General features: G+C 35.2%; 1 protein-coding gene across 1 annotated transcript in view; it reads left to right on the plus strand.

Moving 5' to 3' along the window:
• Nucleotides 1–15,102, plus strand: part of LOC141345150 (rho guanine nucleotide exchange factor 26-like) — a 60,865-nt gene that overhangs the window by 41,684 nt on the left and 4,079 nt on the right. The gene's annotated exons all lie outside the window — the stretch shown is intronic.

Raw genomic sequence — 15,102 nt, forward strand, 5'->3', positions numbered from 1 at the left:
ACCTTCACTTAGTTAACTGATGTAGTATATGCAACAAAATGGCAAGTGGCGATATTGGGTTATCAGAGAGTGAATCCGTGAGTGAATGTATTCAAATTCTGAATGGAATATAGTCTATAAAGTTACAATCACTGGAAAGCTGTCACTCATCTTACTGTAGATTATTGCAATCTCACAAAGTTATTAAAAAGTAATAAAATAACCTCTCTTATTACATAATGTCTACACTTTCTTTGTTTTAATGAGAGAGTTTGCGAACGTGTAGAAATCAGCAGAACTGAACACCGGCACTTTGGGTGGTGAGTGGATTGTAACATCAACATCATAAAAACAGATATGTCTGTGATTGGCTATTGCTGAACGCTGTAAAAACACGCTTTCAAGTCCAGAAACGCAAATTTAAAGGATTTTTGTTATGGTGTTTTTGTCCCGAATCTAACCGTTAACAGGCAGTATTCCAGTCTATCCGTACAGCATCTCGACATGTTAAAAACTAGGTACACTGAGTTATAGGCTGGCCTGCTATATATTTTTATGTCCGATGGGAAGAACAAGACCGGTACCGTTCTTCACAGTGCATAGAAGGATTCAGTGTGTTTTAGTTTTGTCATCTTAATTAGATAGTTATTTAATTTATATATATTTAGTGTAGGTCTATTTATTTTATTCTTTTTTTATTTTATTCAGATTTTCTCTGTTCTCAGAAGTTGCTGATGCTGATGCGTGATAATTTGAGTAAGTTATATGTGAATACAGTTTTTGTTGTTGCTCTTTTGCTCTGTATGCTGCTGTTTGCACGTTAAAATAAACATTTGCTTGTATTTTTTATGTATCATTACAGATACTCGTGCATTCTATTTTTATTTAAACTAATTTATTATACTAATATTATCAGTTAACGGTTAATATTCGGATAACGAGCAGCGGTTGTCGGTCAGGAAAATTAACCAAAATGAGCATCCCTAATATATATTTTGTTTTTTTTTTGGTTTGTTTTGTTTTAAGGATTATTTGTAACATTATCAGTAGGGGTGTAACGATATTACAAACTGAACCGAAATATCGCGATACACCAACTGCGATACATATCGCGAAACTCTCGTGGCGTACCGCGGTACTCTCACGCCCCCTGCTGCCCATTGTTGAGGTTGATGTCACTTGTCTCTAACTAATTTAACCAATTAAACACATCTTTATTTTATCACATTTGATTAAATTGTATTAGTAATGATGAGCTTTTGTTCTAAAGTTTGTTCTAAATATTATATTCTAAAGTTAGTATTTTCCAAGTGCATGTCATGTCATGTGACTTGAGTGAGCGATCACACTCGGTTACTACTCAGGGCTCGACATTAACGCTTGTCCGCTTGTCCGGGACAAGTGGATTTTGTGAAAGGGACTCAAGTGAAAGAGGATTTTACTTGCCCGACCGGACAAGTAACCTGATTAAAACATCAATTACAAACAATTGCTAGCGCAGCAACGAAACTTTGGTGAGCATAATTCTGATTTTATTACTTAAAGGGGCTATATGCAACTTTTTCCCCAAAATAAACGTAACAATAGCCTTTTTATTTGACCATTTATGACGATGAGCATACTGACACCTTGTCAGCTCACAGTGGGTGCACCTATAAGCCTGTATCCTATTTTTCCTATTTTCTGTCTGCGGATGGGACGTCAAGCGCGTTCATGTTAAATGTTTCAGATCACTCTGCCACCACCACTAGTCATATATATTGCAAACAAACTTAGTTTCTCAAACAATAAATGTATTTGACTGTTCTTACCTCTGTAAACATAATGTTGACTTCTTTGCACCGGATGACTTGTGAAGTGTGTACGTACGAGCGCGTGCTGCGAGAGCGAGCAGAAAGGAAGAGCAGTTCCGTTTTTTGGCCACAGGTGTCAGTCGCGAGTTTAAATTTCAGAAAGTTACATATAGCCCCTTTAAGATGACTGAAAATGGACAGTATCAAGTATCAAGCTCGTGCAGGCTATCTGACTCAGAAAATCAACACTAATAGGCGCAACAGCAGACACAAAGAAATAAGCATGAACAGACATACTGCAGTAGAAAAGCACCATTACGATTGCAAACGTGACATTGATTTTATACAACAGTAGTTCAATGAACTAGTAGTTAATATTAACTGACTTACATTTTAGACACATCATTAACCATTTTTGCTTACGAAAATAGTTCCAAGCAACAGCAGAACCTCCTTGAATCTCCGAGCAACACAGCGGTATTTCAGTACTGAATCATTTAGCATTTTTTAATGAATCGGGTGAGTCAGAGAACGAACTGGTTGAATCCATCTATGGTTGAATCCGTGACTACTGCCACCTATTGGTGGTTCGGTTTTATATTTTAAGGTATTGCATTTTTCCAATATTTTAGATTTATTTAAAAAAAAAAGTATAACATTAATCTTATTACATTATTTATGTATTTGCAATTTTACTGTGTAAATGCATTTTTTGGAACCTCTTATCTTCATTAAACAGTCTAAGTAAATACAGTTAAATGTCAATTTCATTGCAGGCTCGTTTTTTCCTGTGCAATGGAAAGATGGAGTTTTTTGATATTGATTTAATTTGTGCAACCATACAGAGTCTAATTATTCTAATTTGATGTATTGATAAAATTTAAGAATTTGATGTGAATGATGACATATACAGTTAGTAAGGTTATGAAAATAAAGTTAAAAAGTGTCCTAGAAATCAATTTAAGGCAAATATCACAAATATTCAGATTAAAGTAAGAGCTTATAGAGTAGTGATGAGACTATAGCTTCAGAATGGATTAATTTACAGCAAAAAAAGGCATTTTTTTGCCCCGGACAAGTACATTTTTCACTCGGACAAGTGAATGTCTAATTTACTTGTCCGAAGGACAAGCACATTTCAAAGCTTAATGTCAAGCCCTAAAATGCTACCTTGGAGTCCCAGCAACATCTGTCCCCAGTGAGAGGGTGTTCTCTACAGTGGGGGACATTGTTACAGCACAGAGATCAAGCCTCTCACCTGAGAATGTGGACATTATGGTGTTTTTGAAGAAGAACTTAAAACTTAATTGAATATTCCAAATGTCCTTAGAGAGGACAAGCCTGTTTATCTTTCAGTAGTCTACACTGCAGTTATTTATTTAATTTTAGTTTACTTATTTAAGATGGCTGCACTAAAGATAATTGTTTTTTCTGACTAGTCTATATTGGAGGTATTTATTTAATTTTTGTTGTATACTCAGGTATCCTGACTGTACTAAAAATGTAATGGCAAAGTTAATAAAGAAAAAGTTTAGTTGTTCTTGTTATTAAGTGAATCTATTGTTCCTTAGCATTGCTGTTAAGATGACATCAACCCTAACCCCACAGCAAACAGAAACCGAACTGAACCGTGGCTCCAAAACCGTGAACCGAACCGAATCGTGCCTTTGGTGTATCGTTACACCCCTAATTATCAGTAGTCTCAGCCTCAGACGTCACGCCCACTGAACGTTGGCTAAACATCTGATGCATATGGTACACTTAACTGGAAACACTTCAGGAATTTCAAAGCCGTCATCTGATTAGTTGAATTTGATCGCATTTCCGGGAGACGCGAGTGTCGCGTTTATTTTCGGTCCCGCGGGTAACAAAGCGCAGACTGATTTACTCTGTGTTTTGCTAAGAGGTGCTTATGCAGACGGCATTGTTGTTATATACTTTTGCAACGTTCGCGAACAAATGACTGACTTACTGCTTGTTCTTCCTCTTCGTCTTTAACTTTCAATGCTGGTTATTTTAATGACTGACTTGTTGCATGCCAGTCTGTTGTTGTGGGGACATTTCCACACCCTGAAACGTGATGCTGAACGAAACGAACTATGACTGGTTGTTTGACATGTCGGTCAAACGGCCTTATGGGCGGGCCTTGGCCAATGAAAGCTGCCATGGATTGACGACTGAAGGTCTGGCTACGCGAGACTACATTATCAGTGACGTTACTGACATTTATTAATGTATCATTGCTGAATAAAAATATAATAATATTTTTTATTTTATTTGACTTTTTATAATGTATATATATCTAAGGGGATTTTGTTTAATGCAGTTAAATGCAGTTTTTTAAATGTTTAATGCAAGTTTAAGTGCAATTTTAAACTTTTCTTGGGTTAAATTCAGTATTTGCTTGCATTCATTAATATTCACTTGTGTGTCCTATACAAGTATCATTAAAAAGGATGTAAGTTATAAAATTTTTTAAATTCCACATTTAAAAAACCTAGTGTTTATTCATGTCTAAATATTTATTCAAATTCAAAACTTAAAAAATAAGTAAGCAGGTATGATCTGCAATACTCTTTTGAGAAACTACACTAGTAGATACATTTATTAAAAAGCCATTTAGGCACCTCATGGGTAAACCATGGCATTACAAGTCAACCTTTTTTTTTTCGACGATAGTTACTCTAATTTGTCTCTTTGCATTGAAATTTAAAACCCTTGTCTCTATTTTAACATTAAATACCACACTAATTGTAATATAAATAATAGAAATATTAGAAAAAAAATAAGTGGTCAATGTGGTCACAGACTGTATTATATCACAAGCAGGGTTGGCAATTTGGCGTAAGATTTACATGGGCAGAGTGAGAACGTGAGACAAAGCCTGAAAGCGTCTGTCTCACGCCAAATGTGTGAGAGTTGGCAACCCTGCCTAAACTTTTAAATGGTTGTGTAAATTAATTGGTCAAAGATCTGGGAACTCTGACTTGGTGCATTTAGTTTGCTTTTGCTCACATCAACATGCTCACACATTCATTTATGTCATTTGATGAGTTATGTAAGTGATTCTGAATCTGTCTGAGGTTACTGAACTAGACATGTACTGACATAGCCTTTAATTGAAATGACATATTTTAACTTCTCCTTCAAAGGAAGTTTCCATGTATTTTACCACCCCATCAGTCATCACAGTGCAGGAGTGAATGTACCAGCACAAGGTTTATGAGAATATAATCGTCTTTCAAGCATTCACCCAGTGTACAGAACAAACATGAACTGAGATATTGAGTATTGATTTGTTATCCTGATCTACCTTACCCTTTCTCTTGTAATAGTGGTTGGTGAATTAGAATGGGGGTTTGTTTGAAATTCTAGCTGTAGGTTATGTACTTGGTGGCAAGAACTGCTCATTAAATACAGTAATTATGTTGAACAGAAACATCAGCACATTTTAACATACTGTATGCTTGGTAAAAAAAAAAAAAAAAAAAAATCTTTAGCAGTGTTTTGCTCTTGTTTTAAGGACTGGGGTCAAGAATGGGGATGAACAGAGAATAGCCTCTCAGAAACAGCTGCACATTTGTATCATTCCTTTACTCTCCATCGCTCCAAAAAAAAAATCATCTTCTCCCCTCTTCTAACCTTTAGAAATTAAAGTGGAAGTGAAGCAGTCAAGTTTACATTTTTTAGTAAACTGATTTTTACTTACACTTTCCAAAAATATAAACATGATTAATGTAATCATTTGAAAGAAAAAGATTTCGGAGCAAGTGCGCCAGAATCTTGCAATACCACAGCGTGTGACGTCACTGGGTGCTTTGCTCCATTGGCCAATGAAGTAATATAAGCTTTTACTTTTGACTGTTGAGCCTATAATAAGTCAGATTGCTTATGGATTTGAGCCGATATGGATAGGGGACCGAGCAGTACTACCATTAGGGGTGGAAGAAGTCATGAACCTACTAGTTTGGGGTGAAGAGCGGGTTGGAAACAATATGTGTACATCGATACTCATCAGAACAGCCATTCATACATAATTTTGTTTACATTTCAAGACGTGTATTGAGAAGTCAATACTCACATACTGTCTGAGATGTGGCTTTTTGCTTGCATGTGCACAGAAACTGAGTAGTGCATTGAAATCTCTTTTCCACTGTCTTGTGTTTGAAAAGCTTAAAACACTTAGGCCTGGTTTTACAGACAGGGCTTACACTATAAGCCAGGATTAGGCCATAGTTCGGCTGGTACATTTAAGTAATTTTTATAAACATGCCTTAGAAAAAAAACATTACTGGTGTCCTTCTTGAGACAAAACAAAGGCACTGACATGTTTTAAGATCAATCAGTGCCAGTTACTTTCAGTTGAAACAGCTCAGACTTGCATTTTGCAAGTCTGGTTTGTGAAACCGAGGGTTTATGTTTAAACAGACAAGACTTAAAACACGTGAGAATGATACACTTTCTTGAGGAAGCAGCACTAGCCCCTTCGTTCAGATAGGTGATTAGATTTACACTGCAAAAAGAGATGTGTTAAAAATGACACATGTTGTGTAGAATTTTAACACATGTAGTGAGTGTGCTCAGGGACAACACATGTAGTGTTGAATTTAACACAACAGATGTGTAAACCATTTTAACACAAAAAATGTGTCAGGTAATTAAACACACAAATGTGTCATTTTAACACATTAAGTGTTGGTAAAATGCAATTAAAATGTCCAGAAACTACTAATTAATGTGTTAATATTAAAACATAATACCACAAATTTGTCATTCTAAAATATTCAAGCAAAACAGACAAGATGCAAGAATATTAGGCATTTAATCAAATGGAAATACAGCAAATAATACATTTCATCAACTTAAAATTTCAGTCTACATTGAGAAACCACCTAATCTAATCTAACCACCTTGCTATGGTTGACAGTTTATCCAGCAACATATGACAGTAAGCAAAAAAAAAAAAAAAAAAAAAAAAAAACATAACAGAACAGCCATCACCAGACAATCAAACATGAATATACATTTTCATTTTTGGTGATTGATATGTTCTGAACAGTACATTTTTACATTTGTAAATGTAATTTGTACACATCAATTAAAGGGTTAGTTACAAATGCCTTCATTTGTGTTCAGGTGAAGTCTTTCTGGTGTAGCACAACTCACTAAGAGTGAACAATTGTAACAAATTACATTTCTGGGTGAAATATATTTTATAATCAGATATGGTACATTATTATACACAGATACACTATAGCTACAGCACACAGAGAAAACTCTCTAAAACATGTAAGACCATTAACTGAAACACCAATTATACTGTACACAGTTGAGAGAAAAATGTCAACAGCACTGAATTCATCTCAAAGTTATATACTTCAGCATATAAGATAACATTTTAAATCAGACAATATCTATACACCTTAAAACAGTGACAGATGTCTATAGCTCTTAAACAGATTGTAGATTCTATGCATTTTACAGTAAAAGTGTCTCAAAGTAGGTTATTAGAATACATCACTGAGTTTATTAGTAGATCATGTTATTGATTAAAACTTAAAGGGATAGTTCACCAAAGAATGAATATTTTGTCATCATTTACTCACCCTTTTGATGTTCCAAACCGGTATGAGTTTATTTCTTTTGTTCAACACACACACAGAGACAAAGTAACGAATGTTGGTTAACAGTTGACAGTACCCATTGGCTTAGTGTTTTCTTGCTGCTATAGAATTAAATGTCAGCTGTTGGATTACCAACATTCATTAAAAAAATCTTTGTGTGTGTATAACAAAAAAAGTAAACTTGCACAGGTTTGAACAAACATAAGTGTGAGTAAATGATGGTGCCATTTAAATTTTTGGGTGAACTACCCCTTTAAACGGCAAGACAATCTAACATCTGAAAAGGGCCTGAGTCTTTTCCTCAAAGTGATCCACTCACAGGCCACACTGCTATCACCCTGGTCCTAGTCCTGGTCATAGTCCTGGTCCTGGTCCAGTGTCACAGCTTATCTTTCACTTTGTGTATCAATGCTGACCTGCTTCTAGCTTTCGGCGGATATTACGTAGTCTCATTTCCAAAAATCCAGAATGTGATCATGGATCGTAAATGCTCCTGAAATTATACAAAAAAACAACAACAAAAAAATATCTCAACAATTTTTCTTCAGAATATTGATAATATCGTAAGTGTGAATATACAAGAGATGTATTAGACTTTAACTTCCAACATTCCTAACATGCATAAAAAAGCCAGAGAAAAAAGTCATAAATAAGTGAGACAAAAGCCCACATAACAGAAAAGCACTGCAACAAACATGTTTTTTTTGTAACACTTTACAATAAGGTTCCATTTGTTAACATTAGTAAACCACATCAGCTTACATGAAAAGTACTTGTAAAGCATTTATTGTATTTTTTTTGTATACTGTATATCAATATTAACAGTATTGTTTTATACCGTGTTCCTTTATAAAAAAATATATCGATATGTCGTACAAACTCGATATACCGCCCATGACTAGCTAACATGAACTAACAATGAACAGTTGTATTTTTATTAATAAATGTTAACAAAGATGAGTACATACTGTAACAAATGTATTGCTCATTGTTAGTTAACGCATTAAGTAATTGTTAACTAATGAACCTTATTATAAAGTGTTGCAGTTTTTTCCCAGATCATTTTAGGAATCATTAGATGTTACTCACACATCCACCTTCTTTTCCTTCAACCTGAACCCTTAAAGATGGAAACGTAGTGATGATACAGTTTGCTAAATCAAGCTTTTCAGAACTTGATGGGCAACTGGGGAGACAGAAGAGCAAAATCCACAGACATTAAACTACAACCAGCCCTGAAATTGATCACATTTGTGTGATGGAGCTTAAAATGGTTTAACATTTAAAGTTACCTGGCACATGTCACAATATACAGTGATGTGGATTTAAGGTAATATTGTTCAGCCCTAACATATAACTAGAATAGACTAGGATGCATATACAGTAATTAAAAAAATACCTGGATTTGATGGCTCTCTTGAGAATGTGTGTGGTGTAGGGCTTCTGTGGCTGACATGTAGATCTGAAATCTGTCAAAGTTCTTGATTTCTACATTTCTTTCAACATCTACAAATTCTTGGAAATCAGCATTGTATTTCTGAACTTTGTCAAATGCAAAACCTTCTTCTGGTGTGGTTTTATTTATGAGATGCTCATTACTATGAACATTATACATCTTCTTTGAGTACTCTTTTCCATTTTTAAAAAACATGGCAAGAACTTTGACAGATTCCCATTCATGGCCTGGGTCCTGGAGAGAAAAAAAGAGAAGAGAAAAATGCTATGTACATTGCATACAAAAATAAATCTCAATCCCAACTTAATCTAACAAAAAACAACTTCGGCTACTAAAACGTCATGCACTTCACAAAAATGGTTAGCCAAGTAAAATTATTATTAAATCAGGTCACTCTTTCAGTTGTCTACTCTCAACACTACAGTCGCGTCCATTGTAGTCACGGTAAAGCTCATAGCTTATTACCATAAATTTGACCTGACTTCAACTCTCCTCGACGATGGCCACACCGTCCAAAACGCCCCGCGCTGCTGGCTCACATTGAAAATGAATGACCTCCGGCCACTGTGTAATTAACTTACATAAGTAAATTTAAATTTGCGCGTTTAATTGTTTGGTCCTCTCCATCATCAATGACACTTATATGCCACCAAGTATAACCAAAGTCCCTTTAAGGTATTCTATAGTCTTTGGTTTAACGCAGACTTCTATTGGGTAATGTCAAACACTTTTGATGAATGAAAATACGTACCTTTACTTCATAAGGAATAAGTTATATATATATATATATATGTGACCCTGGACCACAAAACCAGTCATAAGGTTAAATTTTACAAAACTGAGATGTATACATCATATGAAAGCTCAATGAATAAGCTTTCTATTGATGTATGGTTTGTTAGGATAGGACGATATTTGGCCGAGATACAACTATTTGAAAATCTGGAATCTGAGGGTGCAAAAAAATCAAAATACTGAGAAAATCACCTTTAAAGTTGTCCAAATTGAGCTCTTAACAATGCATATTACTAATCAAAAATTACATTTTGATATGTTTGCAGTAGGAATTTTACAAAAAATCTTCATGGAACATGATCTTTACTTAATTTCCTAATGATTTTTGGCATAAAAGAAAAATCAATAATTTTGACCCATACTATGTATTTTGGCTATTACTACAAATATACCCCAGCGACATAAGACTGGTTTTGTGGTCCAGGGTCATATATATATATATATATATATATATATATATATATATATTTCACATATATTCATATTATACATAAATTGTAGTGTACACATCTTTTATAAAATGCTCTAGTGCAGAAGACAGCTTTTTTTTCATGGTTTCTGTTGCAGCACGTCTTTTTTCAAATGTGTTACTGACAGTGCTGCCGCGCAGTGCCCGCCGCCATTTTCCAACAAATCGCAAACGAACTTCGTTTAGATGTTGCAGCACTACGTATAACAAGCTAATAATTGTGAATATCACAAAATAAAAATTTTACTTACCGATAGATCAGTGTCCGCCAACATCTTGGTTCTTCTCAATGCAGCCAGAGCGAAAAGAGCGCGAGAACGGAGGCTGATGCAATTTAAAATGACGAGGCATGACGTGATTGGGCGGAAAAAAAATAGCCGTTAATCATTTAAGTTTAATGTAGTCAGATGAATATATACTAATTTTATTCTACTTTTTAATTTGTTTTAGGGATTTTTAATGTGCTATTCATATAAAACTTTATGTATTTTTCTTTCACAAATACAAACTGCCTTCCCCCTGGAGATAACACATGTACTGTGTAGATCTATGCAGAGGCAAAAATAAATAAATAAATAATTACACATTATGTGTTAAAAATCTACACAACATGTGTGAGAAAGCTATCAACACAGCCATGTGTGTTGTTTTTTGACACATCTGTTTTTGCAGTGTAGCATCCTGTTAGGTAAGCTAATTGACTTTGAACATGAAATATGTTACATACACTAGTGATGAACCAGTGTAATACAAATATGTATGAAATCTCTGACATAATAAGATATGTATATAGTACATAATAAGACGTGAATAAAAGTGAATGAAGCATTGTATGTTTACATCATGTTGCGCCTTGCCTTATGAAAACGATGTTTGGGATACCACAATCAAAACGTGACGTTTGATGTTGATGTTCATTCAAATTATGGTGAAAACCAAATTAAAAATAACATTTGTGCATTCAAAAAGTAAAGAAATTCTTACATTACTACTGGCCAACAGAACAAACTAACCCCATAATGTCACATAATGTGGTAGTGCAAGATGGCGGTGCCCTTGTTCCAAAAGCTGTAACAAAACATATTTTTTCTTTAAAATGGTTACATTAATCATGTTTGTGATTACATTCAAATTTTATTAATTAAAGCGGAAATAAGTTTACTAAATAAAGTGAACTTGACTGACTGCTTCATTTCCACTTAAAGACCGTTATAATTTATGTACCTTTAAGACTTCTCTATGTAAATAAACTGTTCTGTTAAATATAGTCTGTCTGGCTCCACTGTGTCTGTAAGCCTATTTGCTTTAAAAGCTTGAGGAATGATACAGGCCTTTTAACAGTAGTTAAAGACCTTTGTCATCCAGTTAAATGAGTGATATACTTTGGTTCCATGCAATTGTTTGATATGTTCTCTTTGCTCCATTTAGAAAAAAGGCATAGAAATGATAGTTTAGAAGGACAAGAGTCATGTCCAAAGATCAGAACCTGTTGACTTGAGCCAGTAAGAGACCACCTAGCAACTACCCAGAAACAACAGCATATCAACATGAAATCACTCAGAACCATTTAACTCCCTTGGCATTTAACCCTTGGCATCCACTCACAATGCTCTGAACATTGTAATTGCGAGCTTTGCATAAGCGAGCACCACACTTGTTTGCCTCTCAATTTTTGCCTCCTTCCTTCTCTCTTTCGCTTTCTCTCTCTGATAACATTATATTCTATTAAGTAAAGAAAAGATTATAATCTTTTTCAATTGAGCTTTTCAAGTAAGTGAACAAAGCAGCTGTCTTTTGAGGATCACATAACCCTGAGCAGAAGTTAGATTCTTAAAAATGTAAACTTAAATAGAGAAATGCTTTTATAATGCCCAAATATGCTGTTTTGATAGACAGCTCACTAGGTTTTGAAACACAGCCATAGATGCCATAGATCGTGACTGTGTTCATGTAAGCGAGATAACATGTTATCTGTTTCTGAGAGTGTAATTATAGCTCAGTATGTTGCTGTTCCACTTACATAACAAAGATGCCTATCTACTGTTGCTCTTGGTGAACCTTGAGGAACCTTCGTCAACACAAGACAAGTTCTCCCACATTTCTGGACCTCTTTCAGGCTCCACCCAATTGAGCGTCTAATAACACAACTCGATACTGCTAAACCAGCTTTTCTCTCTATAGTGTGAGTGGCACAGTTCTCCCTCATGGTGGGAGTTCATTGTGACATCATCAGCTCCGTCTATTTGTCCTGTGGTCAGTCGACTGTATGAACGTTATATTGTTCCATCTGTTGCTAGGCAGCCAAACACTTTTAAGGAGCTTGAGTTGTCTCACTGCCTTCCCGCCTGCTGGCTCACTAAGTGCCTCATTTAGTATTCAGAAGGACTATCCAATACTGTATTTGAAAGGTACCCACGTGTAAATGCTTTGCATTCTCTGACCACTACACTGGTAGTATAAATGATTAAGACAATGTATTGGTTTTGCCTGAATATGAAAAAAAATGTAACCATATTTCTTGAAGATACCTCATTCATCTTCATGTCTTTTAGATATTCTTCAGTTTCCTCACTGCACCTCAGGGTTGACTTTAAGTATCTACTTCCATACGTACCTTCTACTGGTGCTCTGATGCCTTTCGTTGACTTTTCACCTCATGTAAAATAATCTTGAAAGGTGATAGGTCTGGAATTTTGGCCTTCAGCTGTAGAAAGCATGTGGAAGCATGCTGAAGCAGTGCGGCATGCAGGATACCAGACAGTGGAGATGTTAGGTCTTCCTGGTGCTGCTTGCCTCTCTGGTGTTTAGAAAATAAGGCTTGGTAGCTTTTATGATCTTGCCAGATTTTTTTTGTGTCTGATTTAAGTTTTAGCAATTGCAGCTATTTTATACATTTTGCTAAAGCTTATGTGTGTCTCGTCAAAATCAAATCTGTCTATCTTGTCTACACTGGATACAGTATACAGACACGCATTCGCTTTCTGACACAGTCCACACGCTTGAATCTGTCGTCAGGACAAACATTTTGTTTTGTAAACTAGGCACAATGCCATGGAGACTTCACAAAGAGTTCATGTTGAGAGATGAAGCGATACTAGATCTGACTGTAGCTGCATCAAACTGTAAGTAAATGATTTCATAATGCTTTGTCTGGAATTGAACATTTTATTTTGATTATGTTGTCAAAACACTCAAAATATGCAGTAGTAAGTGGGCGTTGATACTGTTTTCAGCGAAGTGATGTTAGCCAATCATAACAGTGGCCAATTTCTGACTGAAGTCTTAAAGGACCTGCCCCCTTAAAAACAGCCTGTTTCTGAGAGAGGTTCAGAATGAGGGTTGAAAATACATTTTACAAAGTTTGCAAAAAACTAACTATAAGTAAACCTCAAAGAACATCTTAAAATAAAATATTAAAACAATAAAAAAATCCATGTAATGACCCATTTAAAACTTCATAATTCTAGTTTCTGTTCAGGTATCGTAAGTAATGTGAATGGGCCTTAGCACAATTAGTTACTTTTTATTATTTGCATTAATTTCTTTGCTTTTTGTTTGCAACACTGTCATAATCATCTTGGGTTGTGACAGTGTTGCCAAGTCTGTGAATTTTCAGCAGAATTGGGCTACTTTAATACTGTTGTTGTGAATTGTTTTTCATGTCCACGGGATGAAGCAACCACAATAACGTGATATGTAGCCCCTGAAATACAAATTTTTATCTTTTATCTTTTATTTTATCTTACCCCCTAGAACGCAATTTTTAATGGGGAACCCCCCCTTCAAACGCTATATTGGTCTAGTTTTGAGTAGCAATTGGGCGGGTTTTGTTGTGAAAACCTGGCAACCCTGGGTTGTAATCCACCAGTTGAGAACCACTAAAAAGACTTATTATTTTTATCATGTTTAAAGGAACAGTGAGTGCCTGGTTTGTTTGTTTTTGACCAATACCAAACATTTGAAGTTATTGGTCAAGGAAGAGCTTTTTAACCACTCTGTTCAATTAATGTTAAGAGCATCATGTATGGTGGAGGTAAAAGCTGCATGTCAGATAAGTAATTCAGCCGATGTAATGCTGAGCAGCAGGATAGCGTTTGCTACCTGTTGTGATCATGTGTACTCAGATTCCAGGGATGTGAATAGACAGCTGCCCTTCCCACGCTAAGTGCACACCCTGCAGAGCGTGGCTGAGGAAGATTGGTTCAGCTGACAACAACATACTTGTTTTCATAGTTTGCTTTACATGTGTTTAATGGACATGCACAATAGGTGTGTAATATGACTTTGCTTGGCTGTCATTGTCATGCCGTTTTTTCATCATTGAAACACATATTGATGAACAAAAAAGGTGTTGTCTAATTTTTTTTATTTTTTTTGGATTGATTGATTCACTGCAAGACTGCAGTGCAAAAAAAAAAAACAATAAACAGAAATATTGTTCAAAATTCAAAATAACAATTTTCTGTTTTAAAATGCAATTTATTCATGTGATGGCTTTCTTCACATGATTCTTCACCTTCACTTGAACTTATGCTAGTATGGTTTGTTACTCAAGAAATATTTCAAATTATTATTATCAGTGTTGAAAACAGTTTTGCTGGTAAATGTTTGTGTAAACAGTGATATCTTTTCAAGTGTTATGAATATAATGTTCGAAAGAACAGTCTTTTGTAACATTTTACTTTGTTAGATAAGTGGGGGGAGGGGGACGACTGGTTAAGCCATTTTAGATACATAAATATTTGTAATCAGTTATATTACATATAGTTTAGCCTTAAAGATTTCCCATCTTCTTTCCTTTTTGTCAGTGGCTCTTTTAAACACTAATTACTCTTTAAACACTAATTAGTCTATGAATGAATCACATCACACTCAAACTCATTAATGTTCCTGGTAATAGAACAGGCAAGAGGCCTTTGTGACCCCTTCAGCTTTAAATGGGACCAGAATGAGCCAAGCGTGACTCATGCAGCTGGTCAGCTCAGG

This window comes from Garra rufa, chromosome 11 (genome assembly GCF_049309525.1).
Source record: "Garra rufa chromosome 11, GarRuf1.0, whole genome shotgun sequence".
Lineage (NCBI taxonomy): Eukaryota > Metazoa > Chordata > Actinopteri > Cypriniformes > Cyprinidae > Garra > Garra rufa.